At 47.6% G+C, this 23,858-nt stretch overlaps 16 non-coding genes across 16 annotated transcripts; all 16 read right to left on the bottom strand.

Annotated features, from left to right (window-relative positions):
* Window positions 1-570: 570 nt before the first annotated feature.
* On the bottom strand, window positions 571-761 carry LOC142692781 (U2 spliceosomal RNA). The gene has a single exon (XR_012861189.1). It is a non-coding gene; the product is annotated as a U2 spliceosomal RNA (small nuclear RNA).
* Window positions 762-2,052: 1,291 nt separating this feature from the next.
* On the bottom strand, window positions 2,053-2,243 carry LOC142692782 (U2 spliceosomal RNA). The gene has a single exon (XR_012861190.1). It is a non-coding gene; the product is annotated as a U2 spliceosomal RNA (small nuclear RNA).
* Window positions 2,244-3,523: 1,280 nt separating this feature from the next.
* Window positions 3,524-3,714, bottom strand: LOC142692783 (U2 spliceosomal RNA). Its single transcript, XR_012861191.1, has one exon. It is a non-coding gene; the product is annotated as a U2 spliceosomal RNA (small nuclear RNA).
* Window positions 3,715-5,038: 1,324 nt separating this feature from the next.
* On the bottom strand, window positions 5,039-5,229 carry LOC142692925 (U2 spliceosomal RNA). The gene has a single exon (XR_012861318.1). It is a non-coding gene; the product is annotated as a U2 spliceosomal RNA (small nuclear RNA).
* A 1,300-nt stretch (window positions 5,230-6,529) lies between these two features.
* On the bottom strand, window positions 6,530-6,720 carry LOC142692785 (U2 spliceosomal RNA). Its single transcript, XR_012861192.1, has one exon. It is a non-coding gene; the product is annotated as a U2 spliceosomal RNA (small nuclear RNA).
* A 1,304-nt stretch (window positions 6,721-8,024) lies between these two features.
* On the bottom strand, window positions 8,025-8,215 carry LOC142692787 (U2 spliceosomal RNA). The gene has a single exon (XR_012861194.1). It is a non-coding gene; the product is annotated as a U2 spliceosomal RNA (small nuclear RNA).
* A 1,320-nt stretch (window positions 8,216-9,535) lies between these two features.
* Window positions 9,536-9,726, bottom strand: LOC142692788 (U2 spliceosomal RNA). Its single transcript, XR_012861195.1, has one exon. It is a non-coding gene; the product is annotated as a U2 spliceosomal RNA (small nuclear RNA).
* Window positions 9,727-11,025: 1,299 nt separating this feature from the next.
* On the bottom strand, window positions 11,026-11,216 carry LOC142692789 (U2 spliceosomal RNA). Its single transcript, XR_012861196.1, has one exon. It is a non-coding gene; the product is annotated as a U2 spliceosomal RNA (small nuclear RNA).
* A 1,289-nt stretch (window positions 11,217-12,505) lies between these two features.
* Window positions 12,506-12,696, bottom strand: LOC142692790 (U2 spliceosomal RNA). Its single transcript, XR_012861197.1, has one exon. It is a non-coding gene; the product is annotated as a U2 spliceosomal RNA (small nuclear RNA).
* Window positions 12,697-13,992: 1,296 nt separating this feature from the next.
* Window positions 13,993-14,183, bottom strand: LOC142692791 (U2 spliceosomal RNA). Its single transcript, XR_012861198.1, has one exon. It is a non-coding gene; the product is annotated as a U2 spliceosomal RNA (small nuclear RNA).
* A 1,300-nt stretch (window positions 14,184-15,483) lies between these two features.
* LOC142692792 (U2 spliceosomal RNA) lies at window positions 15,484-15,674 on the bottom strand. The gene has a single exon (XR_012861199.1). It is a non-coding gene; the product is annotated as a U2 spliceosomal RNA (small nuclear RNA).
* Window positions 15,675-16,937: 1,263 nt separating this feature from the next.
* Window positions 16,938-17,128, bottom strand: LOC142692793 (U2 spliceosomal RNA). Its single transcript, XR_012861200.1, has one exon. It is a non-coding gene; the product is annotated as a U2 spliceosomal RNA (small nuclear RNA).
* A 1,284-nt stretch (window positions 17,129-18,412) lies between these two features.
* Window positions 18,413-18,603, bottom strand: LOC142692794 (U2 spliceosomal RNA). Its single transcript, XR_012861201.1, has one exon. It is a non-coding gene; the product is annotated as a U2 spliceosomal RNA (small nuclear RNA).
* A 1,309-nt stretch (window positions 18,604-19,912) lies between these two features.
* Window positions 19,913-20,103, bottom strand: LOC142692796 (U2 spliceosomal RNA). Its single transcript, XR_012861202.1, has one exon. It is a non-coding gene; the product is annotated as a U2 spliceosomal RNA (small nuclear RNA).
* A 1,288-nt stretch (window positions 20,104-21,391) lies between these two features.
* LOC142692797 (U2 spliceosomal RNA) lies at window positions 21,392-21,582 on the bottom strand. The gene has a single exon (XR_012861203.1). It is a non-coding gene; the product is annotated as a U2 spliceosomal RNA (small nuclear RNA).
* A 1,288-nt stretch (window positions 21,583-22,870) lies between these two features.
* LOC142692799 (U2 spliceosomal RNA) lies at window positions 22,871-23,061 on the bottom strand. The gene has a single exon (XR_012861205.1). It is a non-coding gene; the product is annotated as a U2 spliceosomal RNA (small nuclear RNA).
* Between the last annotated feature and the right edge of the window lie 797 nt (window positions 23,062-23,858).

Consider the following 23,858-nt stretch of genomic DNA (forward strand, 5'->3'; position numbering starts at 1 on the left):
CATAGTAACAAATCCAAATTGCTGCTCTCTTTGTAGGCAAGCAAGGCTTTGTTGCAACTGCAATTCTTACTTCTTCTTGAAATGTAGGGACGACAGTACATTCCATCACATCCATCTAGTGTACACAGGTAGGTCCATTGTGGCGGGCAGGCGAGCGGGCGGGCTGCTTTATTGGCTGTTTGCTGTTCCCCTACTCCACTCCACTATTTGACTGTTGTGCTGCATCAATCAATCAATCAATCAATCAATCAATCAATCAATCAATCAATCAAGTGGCTGGCTCAGGTGCAGCTCTTTAACTTACCTAAAAGGGAGGGCGGAGAGAAGACAAGGAAGGTGAATGAGGTGTTCCAATGTGAAATGCCGGAAACACAGAAACACAGACGACACACAACAAGAGGTGGCAATCTATTCATTAATTGCATTTAATCAATGAGCTCATTATCACTCATGCATTGTCCAACAGGTGTTGAAATAATGGGATTAAAAGGGGAGATCCCTTCAGAAAGACAGAAACAATAGCAAAGACAAAAAACACTTTTGGAATCTGCTTTTAGTCAACACATAAGGAAAGGGTGCACCGGTCCTGGAAATACTGCAATACCAGGTCAATGCGTGGAGTGGACAGAGCAAGCTCTATTTCCATCTCCCTGTTCTAAAAATCCATTTAATATATGGTCCCCAGATAGGGGACGTATCAGATATTAAACTGATAAGAACAGATACTACACTTGATCTTAGCCAAAAGGCCGAGAAGCGATAACCCGAACGGGCCGCGCGTTGCCCGAGCCTGCCCGATACTGCTGTTCAGCCCTTGCAGCGATTCAGCCTACTTCTAGGCAATTCCATGGGGCCCTGCAGGCTCACACACTCACAGCTACACGGGAGGTGAATAAAGGCCGGAGAGGAAGCCAGACAGGATTTGCTTCTTTTGCTTGCACCACAATGCAGTGCTGAAAGAGGAGGAATCTACATAAAAACGCCTTCCTGGCAACGCCCAAATGCCCTGCTGCCATGCAGATAAACACTGGCAGCGGCAGCAAGTGCATGCCCACAGCCACCCCTTGTTCCTTCACACCTTGTATCAGCTGTAATCCAGTCCAGTCCAGTGCTGCCTGCTGAGCAGCACTGACCAACACTGCCTGGGCCCAGGCTTTTATCTCTGAGGCCCCATTATGATGTCAGAAAGCTGGCTCTGGAATCCTGAGGGCTCCACTATGACACGTGCAAAGTTCCGTCTGAACTTTATATAAGACGGTGAGGCTCAGTCAGTCACTCAGTGTTGCCTGAGAGGGCAACACTGCAACAGCCGGCCGCCAGGCTGTCTTTTTTTTGCACAGCTAGTTGCCTCCAGGAGGCCACAAGAGGGAGACAAGGGACTGCAAAATGGAAAATAGGCATCCCCAACTTTACAGACAACTTCTCCTTGCTCCTACAACCTCCATCCTTGCACAGTTTGTTATTCTTCTAGGTAACATAGTAACAAATCCAAATTGCTGCTCTCTTTGTAGGCAAGCAAGGCTTTGTTGCAACTGCAATTCTTACTTCTTCTTGAAATGTAGGGACGACAGTACATTCCATCACATCCATCTAGTGTACACAGGTAGGTCCATTGTGGCGGGCAGGCGAGCGGGCGGGCTGCTTTATTGGCTGTTTGCTGTTCCCCTACTCCACTCCACTATTTGACTGTTGTGCTGCATCAATCAATCAATCAATCAATCAATCAATCAATCAATCAATCAATCAATCAATCAGTGGCTGGCTCAGGTGCAGCTCTTTAACTTACCTAAAAGGGAGGGCGGAGAGAAGACAAGGAAGGTGAATGAGGTGTTCCAATGTGAAATGCCGGAAACACAGAAACACAGACGACACACAACAAGAGGTGGCAATCTATTCATTAATTGCATTTAATCAATGAGCTCATTATCACTCATGCATTGTCCAACAGGTGTTGAAATAATGGGATTAAAAGGGGAGATCCCTTCAGAAAGACAGAAACAATAGCAAAGACAAAAAACACTTTTGGAATCTGCTTTTAGTCAACACATAAGGAAAGGGTGCACCGGTCCTGGAAATACTGCAATACCAGGTCAATGCGTGGAGTGGACAGAGCAAGCTCTATTTCCATCTCCCTGTTCTAAAAATCCATTTAATATATGGTCCCCAGATAGGGGACGTATCAGATATTAAACTGATAAGAACAGATACTACACTTGATCTTAGCCAAAAGGCCGAGAAGCGATAACCCGAACGGGCCGCGCGTTGCCCGAGCCTGCCCGATACTGCTGTTCAGCCCTTGCAGCGATTCAGCCTACTTCTAGGCAATTCCATGGGGCCCTGCAGGCTCACACACTCACAGCTACACGGGAGGTGAATAAAGGCCGGAGAGGAAGCCAGACAGGATTTGCTTCTTTTGCTTGCACCACAATGCAGTGCTGAAAGAGGAGGAATCTACATAAAAACGCCTTCCTGGCAACGCCCAAATGCCCTGCTGCCATGCAGATAAACACTGGCAGCGGCAGCAAGTGCATGCCCACAGCCACCCCTTGTTCCTTCACACCTTGTATCAGCTGTAATCCAGTCCAGTCCAGTGCTGCCTGCTGAGCAGCACTGACCAACACTGCCTGGGCCCAGGCTTTTATCTCTGAGGCCCCATTATGATGTCAGAAAGCTGGCTCTGGAATCCTGAGGGCTCCACTATGACACGTGCAAAGTTCCGTCTGAACTTTATATAAGACGGTGAGGCTCAGTCAGTCACTCAGTGTTGCCTGAGAGGGCAACACTGCAACAGCCGGCCGCCAGGCTGTCTTTTTTTTGCACAGCTAGTTGCCTCCAGGAGGCCACAAGAGGGAGACAAGGGACTGCAAAATGGAAAATAGGCATCCACCAACTTTACAGACAACTTCTCCTTGCTCCTACAACCTCCATCCTTGCACAGTTTGTTATTCTTCTAGGTAACATAGTAACAAATCCAAATTGCTGCTCTCTTTGTAGGCAAGCAAGGCTTTGTTGCAACTGCAATTCTTACTTCTTCTTGAAATGTAGGGACGACAGTACATTCCATCACATCCATCTAGTGTACACAGGTAGGTCCATTGTGGCGGGCAGGCGAGCGGGCGGGCTGCTTTATTGGCTGTTTGCTGTTCCCCTACTCCACTCCACTATTTGACTGTTGTGCTGCATCAATCAATCAATCAATCAATCAATCAATCAATCAATCAATCAGTGGCTGGCTCAGGTGCAGCTCTTTAACTTACCTAAAAGGGAGGGCGGAGAGAAGACAAGGAAGGTGAATGAGGTGTTCCAATGTGAAATGCCGGAAACACAGAAACACAGACGACACACAACAAGAGGTGGCAATCTATTCATTAATTGCATTTAATCAATGAGCTCATTATCACTCATGCATTGTCCAACAGGTGTTGAAATAATGGGATTAAAAGGGGAGATCCCTTCAGAAAGACAGAAACAATAGCAAAGACAAAAAACACTTTTGGAATCTGCTTTTAGTCAACACATAAGGAAAGGGTGCACCGGTCCTGGAAATACTGCAATACCAGGTCAATGCGTGGAGTGGACAGAGCAAGCTCTATTTCCATCTCCCTGTTCTAAAAATCCATTTAATATATGGTCCCCAGATAGGGGACGTATCAGATATTAAACTGATAAGAACAGATACTACACTTGATCTTAGCCAAAAGGCCGAGAAGCGATAACCCGAACGGGCCGCGCGTTGCCCGAGCCTGCCCGATACTGCTGTTCAGCCCTTGCAGCGATTCAGCCTACTTCTAGGCAATTCCATGGGGCCCTGCAGGCTCACACACTCACAGCTACACGGGAGGTGAATAAAGGCCGGAGAGGAAGCCAGACAGGATTTGCTTCTTTTGCTTGCACCACAATGCAGTGCTGAAAGAGGAGGAATCTACATAAAAACGCCTTCCTGGCAACGCCCAAATGCCCTGCTGCCATGCAGATAAACACTGGCAGCGGCAGCAAGTGCATGCCCACAGCCACCCCTTGTTCCTTCACACCTTGTATCAGCTGTAATCCAGTCCAGTCCAGTGCTGCCTGCTGAGCAGCACTGACCAACACTGCCTGGGCCCAGGCTTTTATCTCTGAGGCCCCATTATGATGTCAGAAAGCTGGCTCTGGAATCCTGAGGGCTCCACTATGACACGTGCAAAGTTCCGTCTGAACTTTATATAAGACGGTGAGGCTCAGTCAGTCACTCAGTGTTGCCTGAGAGGGCAACACTGCAACAGCCGGCCGCCAGGCTGTCTTTTTTTTGCACAGCTAGTTGCCTCCAGGAGGCCACAAGAGGGAGACAAGGGACTGCAAAATGGAAAATAGGCATCCACCAACTTTACAGACAACTTCTCCTTGCTCCTACAACCTCCATCCTTGCACAGTTTGTTATTCTTCTAGGTAACATAGTAACAAATCCAAATTGCTGCTCTCTTTGTAGGCAAGCTTTGTAGGCAAGCAAGGCTTTGTTGCAACTGCAATTCTTACTTCTTCTTGAAATGTAGGGACGACAGTACATTCCATCACATCCATCTAGTGTACACAGGTAGGTCCATTGTGGCGGGCAGGCGAGCGGGCGGGCTGCTTTATTGGCTGTTTGCTGTTCCCCTACTCCACTCCACTATTTGACTGTTGTGCTGCATCAATCAATCAATCAATCAATCAATCAATCAATCAATCAATCAATCAATAATCAATCAATCAATCAATCAATCAGTGGCTGGCTCAGGTGCAGCTCTTTAACTTACCTAAAAGGGAGGGCGGAGAGAAGACAAGGAAGGTGAATGAGGTGTTCCAATGTGAAATGCCGGAAACACAGAAACACAGACGACACACAACAAGAGGTGGCAATCTATTCATTAATTGCATTTAATCAATGAGCTCATTATCACTCATGCATTGTCCAACAGGTGTTGAAATAATGGGATTAAAAGGGGAGATCCCTTCAGAAAGACAGAAACAATAGCAAAGACAAAAAACACTTTTGGAATCTGCTTTTAGTCAACACATAAGGAAAGGGTGCACCGGTCCTGGAAATACTGCAATACCAGGTCAATGCGTGGAGTGGACAGAGCAAGCTCTATTTCCATCTCCCTGTTCTAAAAATCCATTTAATATATGGTCCCCAGATAGGGGACGTATCAGATATTAAACTGATAAGAATAGATACTACACTTGATCTTAGCCAAAAGGCCGAGAAGCGATAACCCGAACGGGCCGCGCGTTGCCCGAGCCTGCCCGATACTGCTGTTCAGCCCTTGCAGCGATTCAGCCTACTTCTAGGCAATTCCATGGGGCCCTGCAGGCTCACACACTCACAGCTACACGGGAGGTGAATAAAGGCCGGAGAGGAAGCCAGACAGGATTTGCTTCTTTTGCTTGCACCACAATGCAGTGCTGAAAGAGGAGGAATCTACATAAAAACGCCTTCCTGGCAACGCCCAAATGCCCTGCTGCCATGCAGATAAACACTGGCAGCGGCAGCAAGTGCATGCCCACAGCCACCCCTTGTTCCTTCACACCTTGTATCAGCTGTAATCCAGTCCAGTCCAGTGCTGCCTGCTGAGCAGCACTGACCAACACTGCCTGGGCCCAGGCTTTTATCTCTGAGGCCCCATTATGATGTCAGAAAGCTGGCTCTGGAATCCTGAGGGCTCCACTATGACACGTGCAAAGTTCCGTCTGAACTTTATATAAGACGGTGAGGCTCAGTCAGTCACTCAGTGTTGCCTGAGAGGGCAACACTGCAACAGCCGGCCGCCAGGCTGTCTTTTTTTTGCACAGCTAGTTGCCTCCAGGAGGCCACAAGAGGGAGACAAGGGACTGCAAAATGGAAAATAGGCATCCACCAACTTTACAGACAACTTCTCCTTGCTCCTACAACCTCCATCCTTGCACAGTTTGTTATTCTTCTAGGTAACATAGTAACAAATCCAAATTGCTGCTCTCTTTGTAGGCAAGCAAGGCTTTGTTGCAACTGCAATTCTTACTTCTTCTTGAAATGTAGGGACGACAGTACATTCCATCACATCCATCTAGTGTACACAGGTAGGTCCATTGTGGCGGGCAGGCGAGCGGGCGGGCTGCTTTATTGGCTGTTTGCTGTTCCCCTACTCCACTCCACTATTTGACTGTTGTGCTGCATCAATCAATCAATCAATCAATCAATCAATCAATCAATCAATCAATCAATCAATCAATCAATCAGTGGCTGGCTCAGGTGCAGCTCTTTAACTTACCTAAAAGGGAGGGCGGAGAGAAGACAAGGAAGGTGAATGAGGTGTTCCAATGTGAAATGCCGGAAACACAGAAACACAGACGACACACAACAAGAGGTGGCAATCTATTCATTAATTGCATTTAATCAATGAGCTCATTATCACTCATGCATTGTCCAACAGGTGTTGAAATAATGGGATTAAAAGGGCAGATCCCTTCAGAAAGACAGAAACAATAGCAAAGACAAAAAACACTTTTGGAATCTGCTTTTAGTCAACACATAAGGAAAGGGTGCACCGGTCCTGGAAATACTGCAATACCAGGTCAATGCGTGGAGTGGACAGAGCAAGCTCTATTTCCATCTCCCTGTTCTAAAAATCCATTTAATATATGGTCCCCAGATAGGGGACGTATCAGATATTAAACTGATAAGAACAGATACTACACTTGATCTTAGCCAAAAGGCCGAGAAGCGATAACCCGAACGGGCCGCGCGTTGCCCGAGCCTGCCCGATACTGCTGTTCAGCCCTTGCAGCGATTCAGCCTACTTCTAGGCAATTCCATGGGGCCCTGCAGGCTCACACACTCACAGCTACACGGGAGGTGAATAAAGGCCGGAGAGGAAGCCAGACAGGATTTGCTTCTTTTGCTTGCACCACAATGCAGTGCTGAAAGAGGAGGAATCTACATAAAAACGCCTTCCTGGCAACGCCCAAATGCCCTGCTGCCATGCAGATAAACACTGGCAGCGGCAGCAAGTGCATGCCCACAGCCACCCCTTGTTCCTTCACACCTTGTATCAGCTGTAATCCAGTCCAGTCCAGTGCTGCCTGCTGAGCAGCACTGACCAACACTGCCTGGGCCCAGGCTTTTATCTCTGAGGCCCCATTATGATGTCAGAAAGCTGGCTCTGGAATCCTGAGGGCTCCACTATGACACGTGCAAAGTTCCGTCTGAACTTTATATAAGACGGTGAGGCTCAGTCAGTCACTCAGTGTTGCCTGAGAGGGCAACACTGCAACAGCCGGCCGCCAGGCTGTCTTTTTTTTGCACAGCTAGTTGCCTCCAGGAGGCCACAAGAGGGAGACAAGGGACTGCAAAATGGAAAATAGGCATCCACCAACTTTACAGACAACTTCTCCTTGCTCCTACAACCTCCATCCTTGCACAGTTTGTTATTCTTCTAGGTAACATAGTAACAAATCCAAATTGCTGCTCTCTTTGTAGGCAAGCAAGGCTTTGTTGCAACTGCAATTCTTACTTCTTCTTGAAATGTAGGGACGACAGTACATTCCATCACATCCATCTAGTGTACACAGGTAGGTCCATTGTGGCGGGCAGGCGAGCGGGCGGGCTGCTTTATTGGCTGTTTGCTGTTCCCCTACTCCACTCCACTATTTGACTGTTGTGCTGCATCAATCAATCAATCAATCAATCAATCAATCAATCAATCAATCAATCAATCAATCAATCAATCAATCAGTGGCTGGCTCAGGTGCAGCTCTTTAACTTACCTAAAAGGGAGGGCGGAGAGAAGACAAGGAAGGTGAATGAGGTGTTCCAATGTGAAATGCCGGAAACACAGAAACACAGACGACACACAACAAGAGGTGGCAATCTATTCATTAATTGCATTTAATCAATGAGCTCATTATCACTCATGCATTGTCCAACAGGTGTTGAAATAATGGGATTAAAAGGGGAGATCCCTTCAGAAAGACAGAAACAATAGCAAAGACAAAAAACACTTTTGGAATCTGCTTTTAGTCAACACATAAGGAAAGGGTGCACCGGTCCTGGAAATACTGCAATACCAGGTCAATGCGTGGAGTGGACAGAGCAAGCTCTATTTCCATCTCCCTGTTCTAAAAATCCATTTAATATATGGTCCCCAGATAGGGGACGTATCAGATATTAAACTGATAAGAACAGATACTACACTTGATCTTAGCCAAAAGGCCGAGAAGCGATAACCCGAACGGGCCGCGCGTTGCCCGAGCCTGCCCGATACTGCTGTTCAGCCCTTGCAGCGATTCAGCCTACTTCTAGGCAATTCCATGGGGCCCTGCAGGCTCACACACTCACAGCTACACGGGAGGTGAATAAAGGCCGGAGAGGAAGCCAGACAGGATTTGCTTCTTTTGCTTGCACCACAATGCAGTGCTGAAAGAGGAGGAATCTACATAAAAACGCCTTCCTGGCAACGCCCAAATGCCCTGCTGCCATGCAGATAAACACTGGCAGCGGCAGCAAGTGCATGCCCACAGCCACCCCTTGTTCCTTCACACCTTGTATCAGCTGTAATCCAGTCCAGTCCAGTGCTGCCTGCTGAGCAGCACTGACCAACACTGCCTGGGCCCAGGCTTTTATCTCTGAGGCCCCATTATGATGTCAGAAAGCTGGCTCTGGAATCCTGAGGGCTCCACTATGACACGTGCAAAGTTCCGTCTGAACTTTATATAAGACGGTGAGGCTCAGTCAGTCACTCAGTGTTGCCTGAGAGGGCAACACTGCAACAGCCGGCCGCCAGGCTGTCTTTTTTTTGCACAGCTAGTTGCCTCCAGGAGGCCACAAGAGGGAGACAAGGGACTGCAAAATGGAAAATAGGCATCCACCAACTTTACAGACAACTTCTCCTTGCTCCTACAACCTCCATCCTTGCACAGTTTGTTATTCTTCTAGGTAACATAGTAACAAATCCAAATTGCTGCTCTCTTTGTAGGCAAGCAAGGCTTTGTTGCAACTGCAATTCTTACTTCTTCTTGAAATGTAGGGACGACAGTACATTCCATCACATCCATCTAGTGTACACAGGTAGGTCCATTGTGGCGGGCAGGCGAACGGGCGGGCTGCTTTATTGGCTGTTTGCTGTTCCCCTACTCCACTCCACTATTTGACTGTTGTGCTGCATCAATCAATCAATCAATCAATCAATCAATCAATCAATCAATCAATCAATCAATCAATCAATCAATCAATCAATCAATCAATCAGTGGCTGGCTCAGGTGCAGCTCTTTAACTTACCTAAAAGGGAGGGCGGAGAGAAGACAAGGAAGGTGAATGAGGTGTTCCAATGTGAAATGCCGGAAACACAGAAACACAGACGACACACAACAAGAGGTGGCAATCTATTCATTAATTGCATTTAATCAATGAGCTCATTATCACTCATGCATTGTCCAACAGGTGTTGAAATAATGGGATTAAAAGGGGAGATCCCTTCAGAAAGACAGAAACAATAGCAAAGACAAAAAACACTTTTGGAATCTGCTTTTAGTCAACACATAAGGAAAGGGTGCACCGGTCCTGGAAATACTGCAATACCAGGTCAATGCGTGGAGTGGACAGAGCAAGCTCTATTTCCATCTCCCTGTTCTAAAAATCCATTTAATATATGGTCCCCAGATAGGGGACGTATCAGATATTAAACTGATAAGAACAGATACTACACTTGATCTTAGCCAAAAGGCCGAGAAGCGATAACCCGAACGGGCCGCGCGTTGCCCGAGCCTGCCCGATACTGCTGTTCAGCCCTTGCAGCGATTCAGCCTACTTCTAGGCAATTCCATGGGGCCCTGCAGGCTCACACACTCACAGCTACACGGGAGGTGAATAAAGGCCGGAGAGGAAGCCAGACAGGATTTGCTTCTTTTGCTTGCACCACAATGCAGTGCTGAAAGAGGAGGAATCTACATAAAAACGCCTTCCTGGCAACGCCCAAATGCCCTGCTGCCATGCAGATAAACACTGGCAGCGGCAGCAAGTGCATGCCCACAGCCACCCCTTGTTCCTTCACACCTTGTATCAGCTGTAATCCAGTCCAGTCCAGTGCTGCCTGCTGAGCAGCACTGACCAACACTGCCTGGGCCCAGGCTTTTATCTCTGAGGCCCCATTATGATGTCAGAAAGCTGGCTCTGGAATCCTGAGGGCTCCACTATGACACGTGCAAAGTTCCGTCTGAACTTTATATAAGACGGTGAGGCTCAGTCAGTCACTCAGTGTTGCCTGAGAGGGCAACACTGCAACAGCCGGCCGCCAGGCTGTCTTTTTTTTGCACAGCTAGTTGCCTCCAGGAGGCCACAAGAGGGAGACAAGGGACTGCAAAATGGAAAATAGGCATCCACCAACTTTACAGACAACTTCTCCTTGCTCCTACAACCTCCATCCTTGCACAGTTTGTTATTCTTCTAGGTAACATAGTAACAAATCCAAATTGCTGCTCTCTTTGTAGGCAAGCAAGGCTTTGTTGCAACTGCAATTCTTACTTCTTCTTGAAATGTAGGGACGACAGTACATTCCATCACATCCATCTAGTGTACACAGGTAGGTCCATTGTGGCGGGCAGGCGAGCGGGCGGGCTGCTTTATTGGCTGTTTGCTGTTCCCCTACTCCACTCCACTATTTGACTGTTGTGCTGCATCAATCAATCAATCAATCAATCAATCAATCAATCAATCAATCAATCAATCAATCAATCATCAGTGGCTGGCTCAGGTGCAGCTCTTTAACTTACCTAAAAGGGAGGGCGGAGAGAAGACAAGGAAGGTGAATGAGGTGTTCCAATGTGAAATGCCGGAAACACAGAAACACAGACGACACACAACAAGAGGTGGCAATCTATTCATTAATTGCATTTAATCAATGAGCTCATTATCACTCATGCATTGTCCAACAGGTGTTGAAATAATGGGATTAAAAGGGGAGATCCCTTCAGAAAGACAGAAACAATAGCAAAGACAAAAAACACTTTTGGAATCTGCTTTTAGTCAACACATAAGGAAAGGGTGCACCGGTCCTGGAAATACTGCAATACCAGGTCAATGCGTGGAGTGGACAGAGCAAGCTCTATTTCCATCTCCCTGTTCTAAAAATCCATTTAATATATGGTCCCCAGATAGGGGACGTATCAGATATTAAACTGATAAGAACAGATACTACACTTGATCTTAGCCAAAAGGCCGAGAAGCGATAACCCGAACGGGCCGCGCGTTGCCCGAGCCTGCCCGATACTGCTGTTCAGCCCTTGCAGCGATTCAGCCTACTTCTAGGCAATTCCATGGGGCCCTGCAGGCTCACACACTCACAGCTACACGGGAGGTGAATAAAGGCCGGAGAGGAAGCCAGACAGGATTTGCTTCTTTTGCTTGCACCACAATGCAGTGCTGAAAGAGGAGGAATCTACATAAAAACGCCTTCCTGGCAACGCCCAAATGCCCTGCTGCCATGCAGATAAACACTGGCAGCGGCAGCAAGTGCATGCCCACAGCCACCCCTTGTTCCTTCACACCTTGTATCAGCTGTAATCCAGTCCAGTCCAGTGCTGCCTGCTGAGCAGCACTGACCAACACTGCCTGGGCCCAGGCTTTTATCTCTGAGGCCCCATTATGATGTCAGAAAGCTGGCTCTGGAATCCTGAGGGCTCCACTATGACACGTGCAAAGTTCCGTCTGAACTTTATATAAGACGGTGAGGCTCAGTCAGTCACTCAGTGTTGCCTGAGAGGGCAACACTGCAACAGCCGGCCGCCAGGCTGTCTTTTTTTTGCACAGCTAGTTGCCTCCAGGAGGCCACAAGAGGGAGACAAGGGACTGCAAAATGGAAAATAGGCATCCACCAACTTTACAGACAACTTCTCCTTGCTCCTACAACCTCCATCCTTGCACAGTTTGTTATTCTTCTAGGTAACATAGTAACAAATCCAAATTGCTGCTCTCTTTGTAGGCAAGCAAGGCTTTGTTGCAACTGCAATTCTTACTTCTTCTTGAAATGTAGGGACGACAGTACATTCCATCACATCCATCTAGTGTACACAGGTAGGTCCATTGTGGCGGGCAGGCGAGCGGGCGGGCTGCTTTATTGGCTGTTTGCTGTTCCCCTACTCCACTCCACTATTTGACTGTTGTGCTGCATCAATCAATCAATCAATCAATCAATCAATCAATCAATCAATCAATCAATCAATCAATCAGTGGCTGGCTCAGGTGCAGCTCTTTAACTTACCTAAAAGGGAGGGCGGAGAGAAGACAAGGAAGGTGAATGAGGTGTTCCAATGTGAAATGCCGGAAACACAGAAACACAGACGACACACAACAAGAGGTGGCAATCTAATTGCATTTAATCAATGAGCTCATTATCACTCATGCATTGTCCAACAGGTGTTGAAATAATGGGATTAAAAGGGGAGATCCCTTCAGAAAGACAGAAACAATAGCAAAGACAAAAAACACTTTTGGAATCTGCTTTTAGTCAACACATAAGGAAAGGGTGCACCGGTCCTGGAAATACTGCAATACCAGGTCAATGCGTGGAGTGGACAGAGCAAGCTCTATTTCCATCTCCCTGTTCTAAAAATCCATTTAATATATGGTCCCCAGATAGGGGACGTATCAGATATTAAACTGATAAGAACAGATACTACACTTGATCTTAGCCAAAAGGCCGAGAAGCGATAACCCGAACGGGCCGCGCGTTGCCCGAGCCTGCCCGATACTGCTGTTCAGCCCTTGCAGCGATTCAGCCTACTTCTAGGCAATTCCATGGGGCCCTGCAGGCTCACACACTCACAGCTACACGGGAGGTGAATAAAGGCCGGAGAGGAAGCCAGACAGGATTTGCTTCTTTTGCTTGCACCACAATGCAGTGCTGAAAGAGGAGGAATCTACATAAAAACGCCTTCCTGGCAACGCCCAAATGCCCTGCTGCCATGCAGATAAACACTGGCAGCGGCAGCAAGTGCATGCCCACAGCCACCCCTTGTTCCTTCACACCTTGTATCAGCTGTAATCCAGTCCAGTCCAGTGCTGCCTGCTGAGCAGCACTGACCAACACTGCCTGGGCCCAGGCTTTTATCTCTGAGGCCCCATTATGATGTCAGAAAGCTGGCTCTGGAATCCTGAGGGCTCCACTATGACACGTGCAAAGTTCCGTCTGAACTTTATATAAGACGGTGAGGCTCAGTCAGTCACTCAGTGTTGCCTGAGAGGGCAACACTGCAACAGCCGGCCGCCAGGCTGTCTTTTTTTTGCACAGCTAGTTGCCTCCAGGAGGCCACAAGAGGGAGACAAGGGACTGCAAAATGGAAAATAGGCATCCACCAACTTTACAGACAACTTCTCCTTGCTCCTACAACCTCCATCCTTGCACAGTTTGTTATTCTTCTAGGTAACATAGTAACAAATCCAAATTGCTGCTCTCTTTGTAGGCAAGCAAGGCTTTGTTGCAACTGCAATTCTTACTTCTTCTTGAAATGTAGGGACGACAGTACATTCCATCACATCCATCTAGTGTACACAGGTAGGTCCATTGTGGCGGGCAGGCGAGCGGGCGGGCTGCTTTATTGGCTGTTTGCTGTTCCCCTACTCCACTCCACTATTTGACTGTTGTGCTGCATCAATCAATCAATCAATCAATCAATCAATCAATCAATCAATCAATCAATCAATCAATCAGTGGCTGGCTCAGGTGCAGCTCTTTAACTTACCTAAAAGGGAGGGCGGAGAGAAGACAAGGAAGGTGAATGAGGTGTTCCAATGTGAAATGCCGGAAACACAGAAACACAGACGACACACAACAAGAGGTGGCAATCTATTCATTAATTGCATTTAATCAATGAGCTCATTATCACTCATGCATTGTCCAACAGGTGTTGAAATAATGGGATTAAAAGGGGAGATCCCTTCAGAAAGACAGAAACAATAGCAAAGACAAAAAACACTTTTGGAATCTGCTTTTAGTCAACACATAAGGAAAGGGTGCACCGGTCCTGGAAATACTGCAATACCAGGTCAATGCGTGGAGTGGACAGAGCAAGCTCTATTTCCATCTCCCTGTTCTAAAAATCCATTTAATATATGGTCCCCAGATAGGGGACGTATCAGATATTAAACTGATAAGAACAGATACTACACTTGATCTTAGCCAAAAGGCCGAGAAGCGATAACCCGAACGGGCCGCGCGTTGCCCGAGCCTGCCCGATACTGCTGTTCAGCCCTTGCAGCGATTCAGCCTACTTCTAGGCAATTCCATGGGGCCCTGCAGGCTCACACACTCACAGCTACACGGGAGGTGAATAAAGGCCGGAGAGGAAGCCAGACAGGATTTGCTTCTTTTGCTTGCACCACAATGCAGTGCTGAAAGAGGAGGAATCTACATAAAAACGCCTTCCTGGCAACGCCCAAATGCCCTGCTGCCATGCAGATAAACACTGGCAGCGGCAGCAAGTGCATGCCCACAGCCACCCCTTGTTCCTTCACACCTTGTATCAGCTGTAATCCAGTCCAGTCCAGTGCTGCCTGCTGAGCAGCACTGACCAACACTGCCTGGGCCCAGGCTTTTATCTCTGAGGCCCCATTATGATGTCAGAAAGCTGGCTCTGGAATCCTGAGGGCTCCACTATGACACGTGCAAAGTTCCGTCTGAACTTTATATAAGACGGTGAGGCTCAGTCAGTCACTCAGTGTTGCCTGAGAGGGCAACACTGCAACAGCCGGCCGCCAGGCTGTCTTTTTTTTGCACAGCTAGTTGCCTCCAGGAGGCCACAAGAGGGAGACAAGGGACTGCAAAATGGAAAATAGGCATCCACCAACTTTACAGACAACTTCTCCTTGCTCCTACAACCTCCATCCTTGCACAGTTTGTTATTCTTCTAGGTAACATAGTAACAAATCCATATTGCTGCTCTCTTTGTAGGCAAGCAAGGCTTTGTTGCAACTGCAATTCTTACTTCTTCTTGAAATGTAGGGACGACAGTACATTCCATCACATCCATCTAGTGTACACAGGTAGGTCCATTGTGGCGGGCAGGCGAGCGGGCGGGCTGCTTTATTGGCTGTTTGCTGTTCCCCTACTCCACTCCACTATTTGACTGTTGTGCTGCATCAATCAATCAATCAATCAATCAATCAATCAATCAATCAATCAATCAATCAATCAATCAATCAGTGGCTGGCTCAGGTGCAGCTCTTTAACTTACCTAAAAGGGAGGGCGGAGAGAAGACAAGGAAGGTGAATGAGGTGTTCCAATGTGAAATGCCGGAAACACAGAAACACAGACGACACACAACAAGAGGTGGCAATCTATTCATTAATTGCATTTAATCAATGAGCTCATTATCACTCATGCATTGTCCAACAGGTGTTGAAATAATGGGATTAAAAGGGGAGATCCCTTCAGAAAGACAGAAACAATAGCAAAGACAAAAAACACTTTTGGAATCTGCTTTTAGTCAACACATAAGGAAAGGGTGCACCGGTCCTGGAAATACTGCAATACCAGGTCAATGCGTGGAGTGGACAGAGCAAGCTCTATTTCCATCTCCCTGTTCTAAAAATCCATTTAATATATGGTCCCCAGATAGGGGACGTATCAGATATTAAACTGATAAGAACAGATACTACACTTGATCTTAGCCAAAAGGCCGAGAAGCGATAACCCGAACGGGCCGCGCGTTGCCCGAGCCTGCCCGATACTGCTGTTCAGCCCTTGCAGCGATTCAGCCTACTTCTAGGCAATTCCATGGGGCCCTGCAGGCTCACACACTCACAGCTACACGGGAGGTGAATAAAGGCCGGAGAGGAAGCCAGACAGGATTTGCTTCTTTTGCTTGCACCACAATGCAGTGCTGAAAGAGGAGGAATCTACATAAAAACGCCTTCCTGGCAACGCCCAAATGCCCTGCTGCCATGCAGATAAACACTGGCAGCGGCAGCAAGTGCATGCCCACAGCCACCCCTTGTTCCTTCACACCTTGTATCAGCTGTAATCCAGTCCAGTGCTGCCTGCTGAGCAGCACTGACCAACACTGCCTGGGCCCAGGCTTTTATCTCTGAGGCCCCATTATGATGTCAGAAAGCTGGCTCTGGAATCCTGAGGGCTCCACTATGACACGTGCAAAGTTCCGTCTGAACTTTATATAAGACGGTGAGGCTCAGTCAGTCACTCAGTGTTGCCTGAGAGGGCAACACTGCAACAGCCGGCCGCCAGGCTGTCTTTTTTTTGCACAGCTAGTTGCCTCCAGGAGGCCACAAGAGGGAGACAAGGGACTGCAAAATGGAAAATAGGCATCCACCAACTTTACAGACAACTTCTCCTTGCTCCTACAACCTCCATCCTTGCACAGTTTGTTATTCTTCTAGGTAACATAGTAACAAATCCAAATTGCTGCTCTCTTTGTAGGCAAGCAAGGCTTTGTTGCAACTGCAATTCTTACTTCTTCTTGAAATGTAGGGACGACAGTACATTCCATCACATCCATCTAGTGTACACAGGTAGGTCCATTGTGGCGGGCAGGCGAGCGGGCGGGCTGCTTTATTGGCTGTTTGCTGTTCCCCTACTCCACTCCACTATTTGACTGTTGTGCTGCATCAATCAATCAATCAATCAATCAATCAATCAGTGGCTGGCTCAGGTGCAGCTCTTTAACTTACCTAAAAGGGAGGGCGGAGAGAAGACAAGGAAGGTGAATGAGGTGTTCCAATGTGAAATGCCGGAAACACAGAAACACAGACGACACACAACAAGAGGTGGCAATCTATTCATTAATTGCATTTAATCAATGAGCTCATTATCACTCATGCATTGTCCAACAGGTGTTGAAATAATGGGATTAAAAGGGGAGATCCCTTCAGAAAGACAGAAACAATAGCAAAGACAAAAAACACTTTTGGAATCTGCTTTTAGTCAACACATAAGGAAAGGGTGCACCGGTCCTGGAAATACTGCAATACCAGGTCAATGCGTGGAGTGGACAGAGCAAGCTCTATTTCCATCTCCCTGTTCTAAAAATCCATTTAATATATGGTCCCCAGATAGGGGACGTATCAGATATTAAACTGATAAGAACAGATACTACACTTGATCTTAGCCAAAAGGCCGAGAAGCGATAACCCGAACGGGCCGCGCGTTGCCCGAGCCTGCCCGATACTGCTGTTCAGCCCTTGCAGCGATTCAGCCTACTTCTAGGCAATTCCATGGGGCCCTGCAGGCTCACACACTCACAGCTACACGGGAGGTGAATAAAGGCCGGAGAGGAAGCCAGACAGGATTTGCTTCTTTTGCTTGCACCACAATGCAGTGCTGAAAGAGGAGGAATCTACATAAAAACGCCTTCCTGGCAACGCCCAAATGCCCTGCTACCATGCAGATAAACACTGGCAGCGGCAGCAAGTGCATGCCCACAGCCACCCCTTGTTCCTTCACACCTTGTATCAGCTGTAATCCAGTCCAGTCCAGTGCTGCCTGCTGAGCAGCACTGACCAACACTGCCTGGGCCCAGGCTTTTATCTCTGAGGCCCCATTATGATGTCAGAAAGCTGGCTCTGGAATCCTGAGGGCTCCACTATGACACGTGCAAAGTTCCGTCTGAACTTTATATAAGACGGTGAGGCTCAGTCAGTCACTCAGTGTTGCCTGAGAGGGCAACACTGCAACAGCCGGCCGTCAGGCTGTCTTTTTTTTGCACAGCTAGTTGCCTCCAGGAGGCCACAAGAGGGAGACAAGGGACTGCAAAATGGAAAATAGGCATCCACCAACTTTACAGACAACTTCTCCTTGCTCCTACAACCTCCATCCTTGCACAGTTTGTTATTCTTCTAGGTAACATAGTAACAAATCCAAATTGCTGCTCTCTTTGTAGGCAAGCAAGGCTTTGTTGCAACTGCAATTCTTACTTCTTCTTGAAATGTAGGGACGACAGTACATTCCATCACATCCATCTAGTGTACACAGGTAGGTCCATTGTGGCGGGCAGGCGAGCGGGCGGGCTGCTTTATTGGCTGTTTGCTGTTCCCCTACTCCACTCCACTATTTGACTGTTGTGCTGCATCAATCAATCAATCAATCAATCAATCAATCAATCAATCAATCAATCAGTGGCTGGCTCAGGTGCAGCTCTTTAACTTACCTAAAAGGGAGGGCGGAGAGAAGACAAGGAAGGTGAATGAGGTGTTCCAATGTGAAATGCCGGAAACACAGAAACACAGACGACACACAACAAGAGGTGGCAATCTATTCATTAATTGCATTTAATCAATGAGCTCATTATCACTCATGCATTGTCCAACAGGTGTTGAAATAATGGGATTAAAAGGGGAGATCCCTTCAGAAAGACAGAAACAATAGCAAAGACAAAAAACACTTTTGGAATCTGCTTTTAGTCAACACATAAGGAAAGGGTGCACCGGTCCTGGAAATACTGCAATACCAGGTCAATGCGTGGAGTGGACAGAGCAAGCTCTATTTCCATCTCCCTGTTCTAAAAATCCATTTAATATATGGTCCCCAGATAGGGGACGTATCAGATATTAAACTGATAAGAACAGATACTACACTTGATCTTAGCCAAAAGGCCGAGAAGCGATAACCCGAACGGGCCGCGCGTTGCCCGAGCCTGCCCGATACTGCTGTTCAGCCCTTGCAGCGGATTCAGCCTACTTCTAGGCAATTCCATGGGGCCCTGCAGGCTCACACACTCACAGCTACACGGGAGGTGAATAAAGGCCGGAGAGGAAGCCAGACAGGATTTGCTTCTTTTGCTTGCACCACAATGCAGTGCTGAAAGAGGAGGAATCTACATAAAAACGCCTTCCTGGCAACGCCCAAATGCCCTGCTGCCATGCAGATAAACACTGGCAGCGGCAGCAAGTGCATGCCCACAGCCACCCCTTGTTCCTTCACACCTTGTATCAGCTGTAATCCAGTCCAGTCCAGTGCTGCCTGCTGAGCAGCACTGACCAACACTGCCTGGGCCCAGGCTTTTATCTCTGAGGCCCCATTATGATGTCAGAAAGCTGGCTCTGGAATCCTGAGGGCTCCACTATGACACGTGCAAAGTTCCGTCTGAACTTTATATAAGACGGTGAGGCTCAGTCAGTCACTCAGTGTTGCCTGAGAGGGCAACACTGCAACAGCCGGCCGCCAGGCTGTCTTTTTTTTGCACAGCTAGTTGCCTCCAGGAGGCCACAAGAGGGAGACAAGGGACTGCAAAATGGAAAATAGGCATCCACCAACTTTACAGACAACTTCTCCTTGCTCCTACAACCTCCATCCTTGCACAGTTTGTTATTCTTCTAGGTAACATAGTAACAAATCCAAATTGCTGCTCTCTTTGTAGGCAAGCAAGGCTTTGTTGCAACTGCAATTCTTACTTCTTCTTGAAATGTAGGGACGACAGTACATTCCATCACATCCATCTAGTGTACACAGGTAGGTCCATTGTGGCGGGCAGGCGAGCGGGCGGGCTGCTTTATTGGCTGTTTGCTGTTCCCCTACTCCACTCCACTATTTGACTGTTGTGCTGCATCAATCAATCAATCAATCAATCAATCAATCAATCAATCAATCAATCAATCAATCAATCAATCAATCAATCAGTGGCTGGCTCAGGTGCAGCTCTTTAACTTACCTAAAAGGGAGGGCGGAGAGAAGACAAGGAAGGTGAATGAGGTGTTCCAATGTGAAATGCCGGAAACACAGAAACACAGACGACACACAACAAGAGGTGGCAATCTATTCATTAATTGCATTTAATCAATGAGCTCATTATCACTCATGCATTGTCCAACAGGTGTTGAAATAATGGGATTAAAAGGGGAGATCCCTTCAGAAAGACAGAAACAATAGCAAAGACAAAAAACACTTTTGGAATCTGCTTTTAGTCAACACATAAGGAAAGGGTGCACCGGTCCTGGAAATACTGCAATACCAGGTCAATGCGTGGAGTGGACAGAGCAAGCTCTATTTCCATCTCCCTGTTCTAAAAATCCATTTAATATATGGTCCCCAGATAGGGGACGTATCAGATATTAAACTGATAAGAACAGATACTACACTTGATCTTAGCCAAAAGGCCGAGAAGCGATAACCCGAACGGGCCGCGCGTTGCCCGAGCCTGCCCGATACTGCTGTTCAGCCCTTGCAGCGATTCAGCCTACTTCTAGGCAATTCCATGGGGCCCTGCAGGCTCACACACTCACAGCTACACGGGAGGTGAATAAAGGCCGGAGAGGAAGCCAGACAGGATTTGCTTCTTTTGCTTGCACCACAATGCAGTGCTGAAAGAGGAGGAATCTACATAAAAACGCCTTCCTGGCAACGCCCAAATGCCCTGCTGCCATGCAGATAAACACTGGCAGCGGCAGCAAGTGCATGCCCACAGCCACCCCTTGTTCCTTCACACCTTGTATCAGCTGTAATCCAGTCCAGTCCAGTGCTGCCTGCTGAGCAGCACTGACCAACACTGCCTGGGCCCAGGCTTTTATCTCTGAGGCCCCATTATGATGTCAGAAAGCTGGCTCTGGAATCCTGAGGGCTCCACTATGACACGTGCAAAGTTCCGTCTGAACTTTATATAAGACGGTGAGGCTCAGTCAGTCACTCAGTGTTGCCTGAGAGGGCAACACTGCAACAGCCGGCCGCCAGGCTGTCTTTTTTTTGCACAGCTAGTTGCCTCCAGGAGGCCACAAGAGGGAGACAAGGGACTGCAAAATGGAAAATAGGCATCCACCAACTTTACAGACAACTTCTCCTTGCTCCTACAACCTCCATCCTTGCACAGTTTGTTATTCTTCTAGGTAACATAGTAACAAATCCAAATTGCTGCTCTCTTTGTAGGCAAGCAAGGCTTTGTTGCAACTGCAATTCTTACTTCTTCTTGAAATGTAGGGACGACAGTACATTCCATCACATCCATCTAGTGTACACAGGTAGGTCCATTGTGGCGGGCAGGCGAGCGGGCGGGCTGCTTTATTGGCTGTTTGCTGTTCCCCTACTCCACTCCACTATTTGACTGTTGTGCTGCATCAATCAATCAATCAATCAATCAATCAATCAATCAATCAATCAATCAATCAGTGGCTGGCTCAGGTGCAGCTCTTTAACTTACCTAAAAGGGAGGGCGGAGAGAAGACAAGGAAGGTGAATGAGGTGTTCCAATGTGAAATGCCGGAAACACAGAAACACAGACGACACACAACAAGAGGTGGCAATCTATTCATTAATTGCATTTAATCAATGAGCTCATTATCACTCATGCATTGTCCAACAGGTGTTGAAATAATGGGATTAAAAGGGGAGATCCCTTCAGAAAGACAGAAACAATAGCAAAGACAAAAAACACTTTTGGAATCTGCTTTTAGTCAACACATAAGGAAAGGGTGCACCGGTCCTGGAAATACTGCAATACCAGGTCAATGCGTGGAGTGGACAGAGCAAGCTCTATTTCCATCTCCCTGTTCTAAAAATCCATTTAATATATGGTCCCCAGATAGGGGACGTATCAGATATTAAACTGATAAGAACAGATACTACACTTGATCTTAGCCAAAAGGCCGAGAAGCGATAACCCGAACGGGCCGCGCGTTGCCCGAGCCTGCCCGATACTGCTGTTCAGCCCTTGCAGCGATTCAGCCTACTTCTAGGCAATTCCATGGGGCCCTGCAGGCTCACACACTCACAGCTACACGGGAGGTGAATAAAGGCCGGAGAGGAAGCCAGACAGGATTTGCTTCTTTTGCTTGCACCACAATTCAGTGCTGAAAGAGGAGGAATCTACATAAAAACGCCTTCCTGGCAACGCCCAAATGCCCTGCTGCCATGCAGATAAACACTGGCAGCGGCAGCAAGTGCATGCCCACAGCCACCCCTTGTTCCTTCACACCTTGTATCAGCTGTAATCCAGTCCAGTCCAGTGCTGCCTGCTGAGCAGCACTGACCAACACTGCCTGGGCCCAGGCTTTTATCTCTGAGGCCCCATTATGATGTCAGAAAGCTGGCTCTGGAATCCTGAGGGCTCCACTATGACACGTGCAAAGTTCCGTCTGAACTTTATATAAGACGGTGAGGCTCAGTCAGTCACTCAGTGTTGCCTGAGAGGGCAACACTGCAACAGCCGGCCACCAGGCTGTCTTTTTTTTGCACAGCTAGTTGCCTCCAGGAGGCCACAAGAGGGAGACAAGGGACTGCAAAATGGAAAATAGGCATCCACCAACTTTACAGACAACTTCTCCTTGCTCCTACAACCTCCATCCTTGCACAGTTTGTTATTCTTCTAGGTAACATAGTAACAAATCCAAATTGCTGCTCTCTTTGTAGGCAAGCAAGGCTTTGTTGCAACTGCAATTCTTACTTCTTCTTGAAATGTAGGGACGACAGTACATTCCATCACATCCATCTAGTGTACACAGGTAGGTCCATTGTGGCGGGCAGGCGAGCGGGCGGGCTGCTTTATTGGCTGTTTGCTGTTCCCCTACTCCACTCCACTATTTGACTGTTGTGCTGCATCAATCAATCAATCAATCAATCAATCAATCAATCAATCAATCAATCAATCAGTGGCTGGCTCAGGTGCAGCTCTTTAACTTACCTAAAAGGGAGGGCGGAGAGAAGACAAGGAAGGTGAATGAGGTGTTCCAATGTGAAATGCCGGAAACACAGAAACACAGACGACACACAACAAGAGGTGGCAATCTATTCATTAATTGCATTTAATCAATGAGCTCATTATCACTCATGCATTGTCCAACAGGTGTTGAAATAATGGGATTAAAAGGGGAGATCCCTTCAGAAAGACAGAAACAATAGCAAAGACAAAAAACACTTTTGGAATCTGCTTTTAGTCAACACATAAGGAAAGGGTGCACCGGTCCTGGAAATACTGCAATACCAGGTCAATGCGTGGAGTGGACAGAGCAAGCTCTATTTCCATCTCCCTGTTCTAAAAATCCATTTAATATATGGTCCCCAGATAGGGGACGTATCAGATATTAAACTGATAAGAACAGATACTACACTTGATCTTAGCCAAAAGGCCGAGAAGCGATAACCCGAACGGGCCGCGCGTTGCCCGAGCCTGCCCGGTACTGCTGTTCAGCCCTTGCAGCGATTCAGCCTACTTCTAGGCAATTCCATGGGGCCCTGCAGGCTCACACACTCACAGCTACACGGGAGGTGAATAAAGGCCGGAGAGGAAGCCAGACAGGATTTGCTTCTTTTGCTTGCACCACAATGCAGTGCTGAAAGAGGAGGAATCTACATAAAAACGCCTTCCTGGCAACGCCCAAATGCCCTGCTGCCATGCAGATAAACACTGGCAGCGGCAGCAAGTGCATGCCCACAGCCACCCCTTGTTCCTTCACACCTTGTATCAGCTGTAATCCAGTCCAGTCCAGTGCTGCCTGCTGAGCAGCACTGACCAACACTGCCTGGGCCCAGGCTTTTATCTCTGAGGCCCCATTATGATGTCAGAAAGCTGGCTCTGGAATCCTGAGGGCTCCACTATGACACGTGCAAAGTTCCGTCTGAACTTTATATAAGACGGTGAGGCTCAGTCAGTCACTCAGTGTTGCCTGAGAGGGCAACACTGCAACAGCCGGCCGCCAGGCTGTCTTTTTTTTTGCACAGCTAGTTGCCTCCAGGAGGCCACAAGAGGGAGACAAGGGACTGCAAAATGGAAAATAGGCATCCACCAACTTTACAGACAACTTCTCCTTGCTCCTACAACCTCCATCCTTGCACAGTTTGTTATTCTTCTAGGTAACATAGTAACAAATCCAAATTGCTGCTCTCTTTGTAGGCAAGCAAGGCTTTGTTGCAACTGCAATTCTTACTTCTTCTTGAA

Source organism: Rhinoderma darwinii (assembly GCF_050947455.1).
Source record: "Rhinoderma darwinii isolate aRhiDar2 chromosome 5 unlocalized genomic scaffold, aRhiDar2.hap1 SUPER_5_unloc_40, whole genome shotgun sequence".
Taxonomy (NCBI): Eukaryota; Metazoa; Chordata; class Amphibia; order Anura; family Rhinodermatidae; genus Rhinoderma; species Rhinoderma darwinii.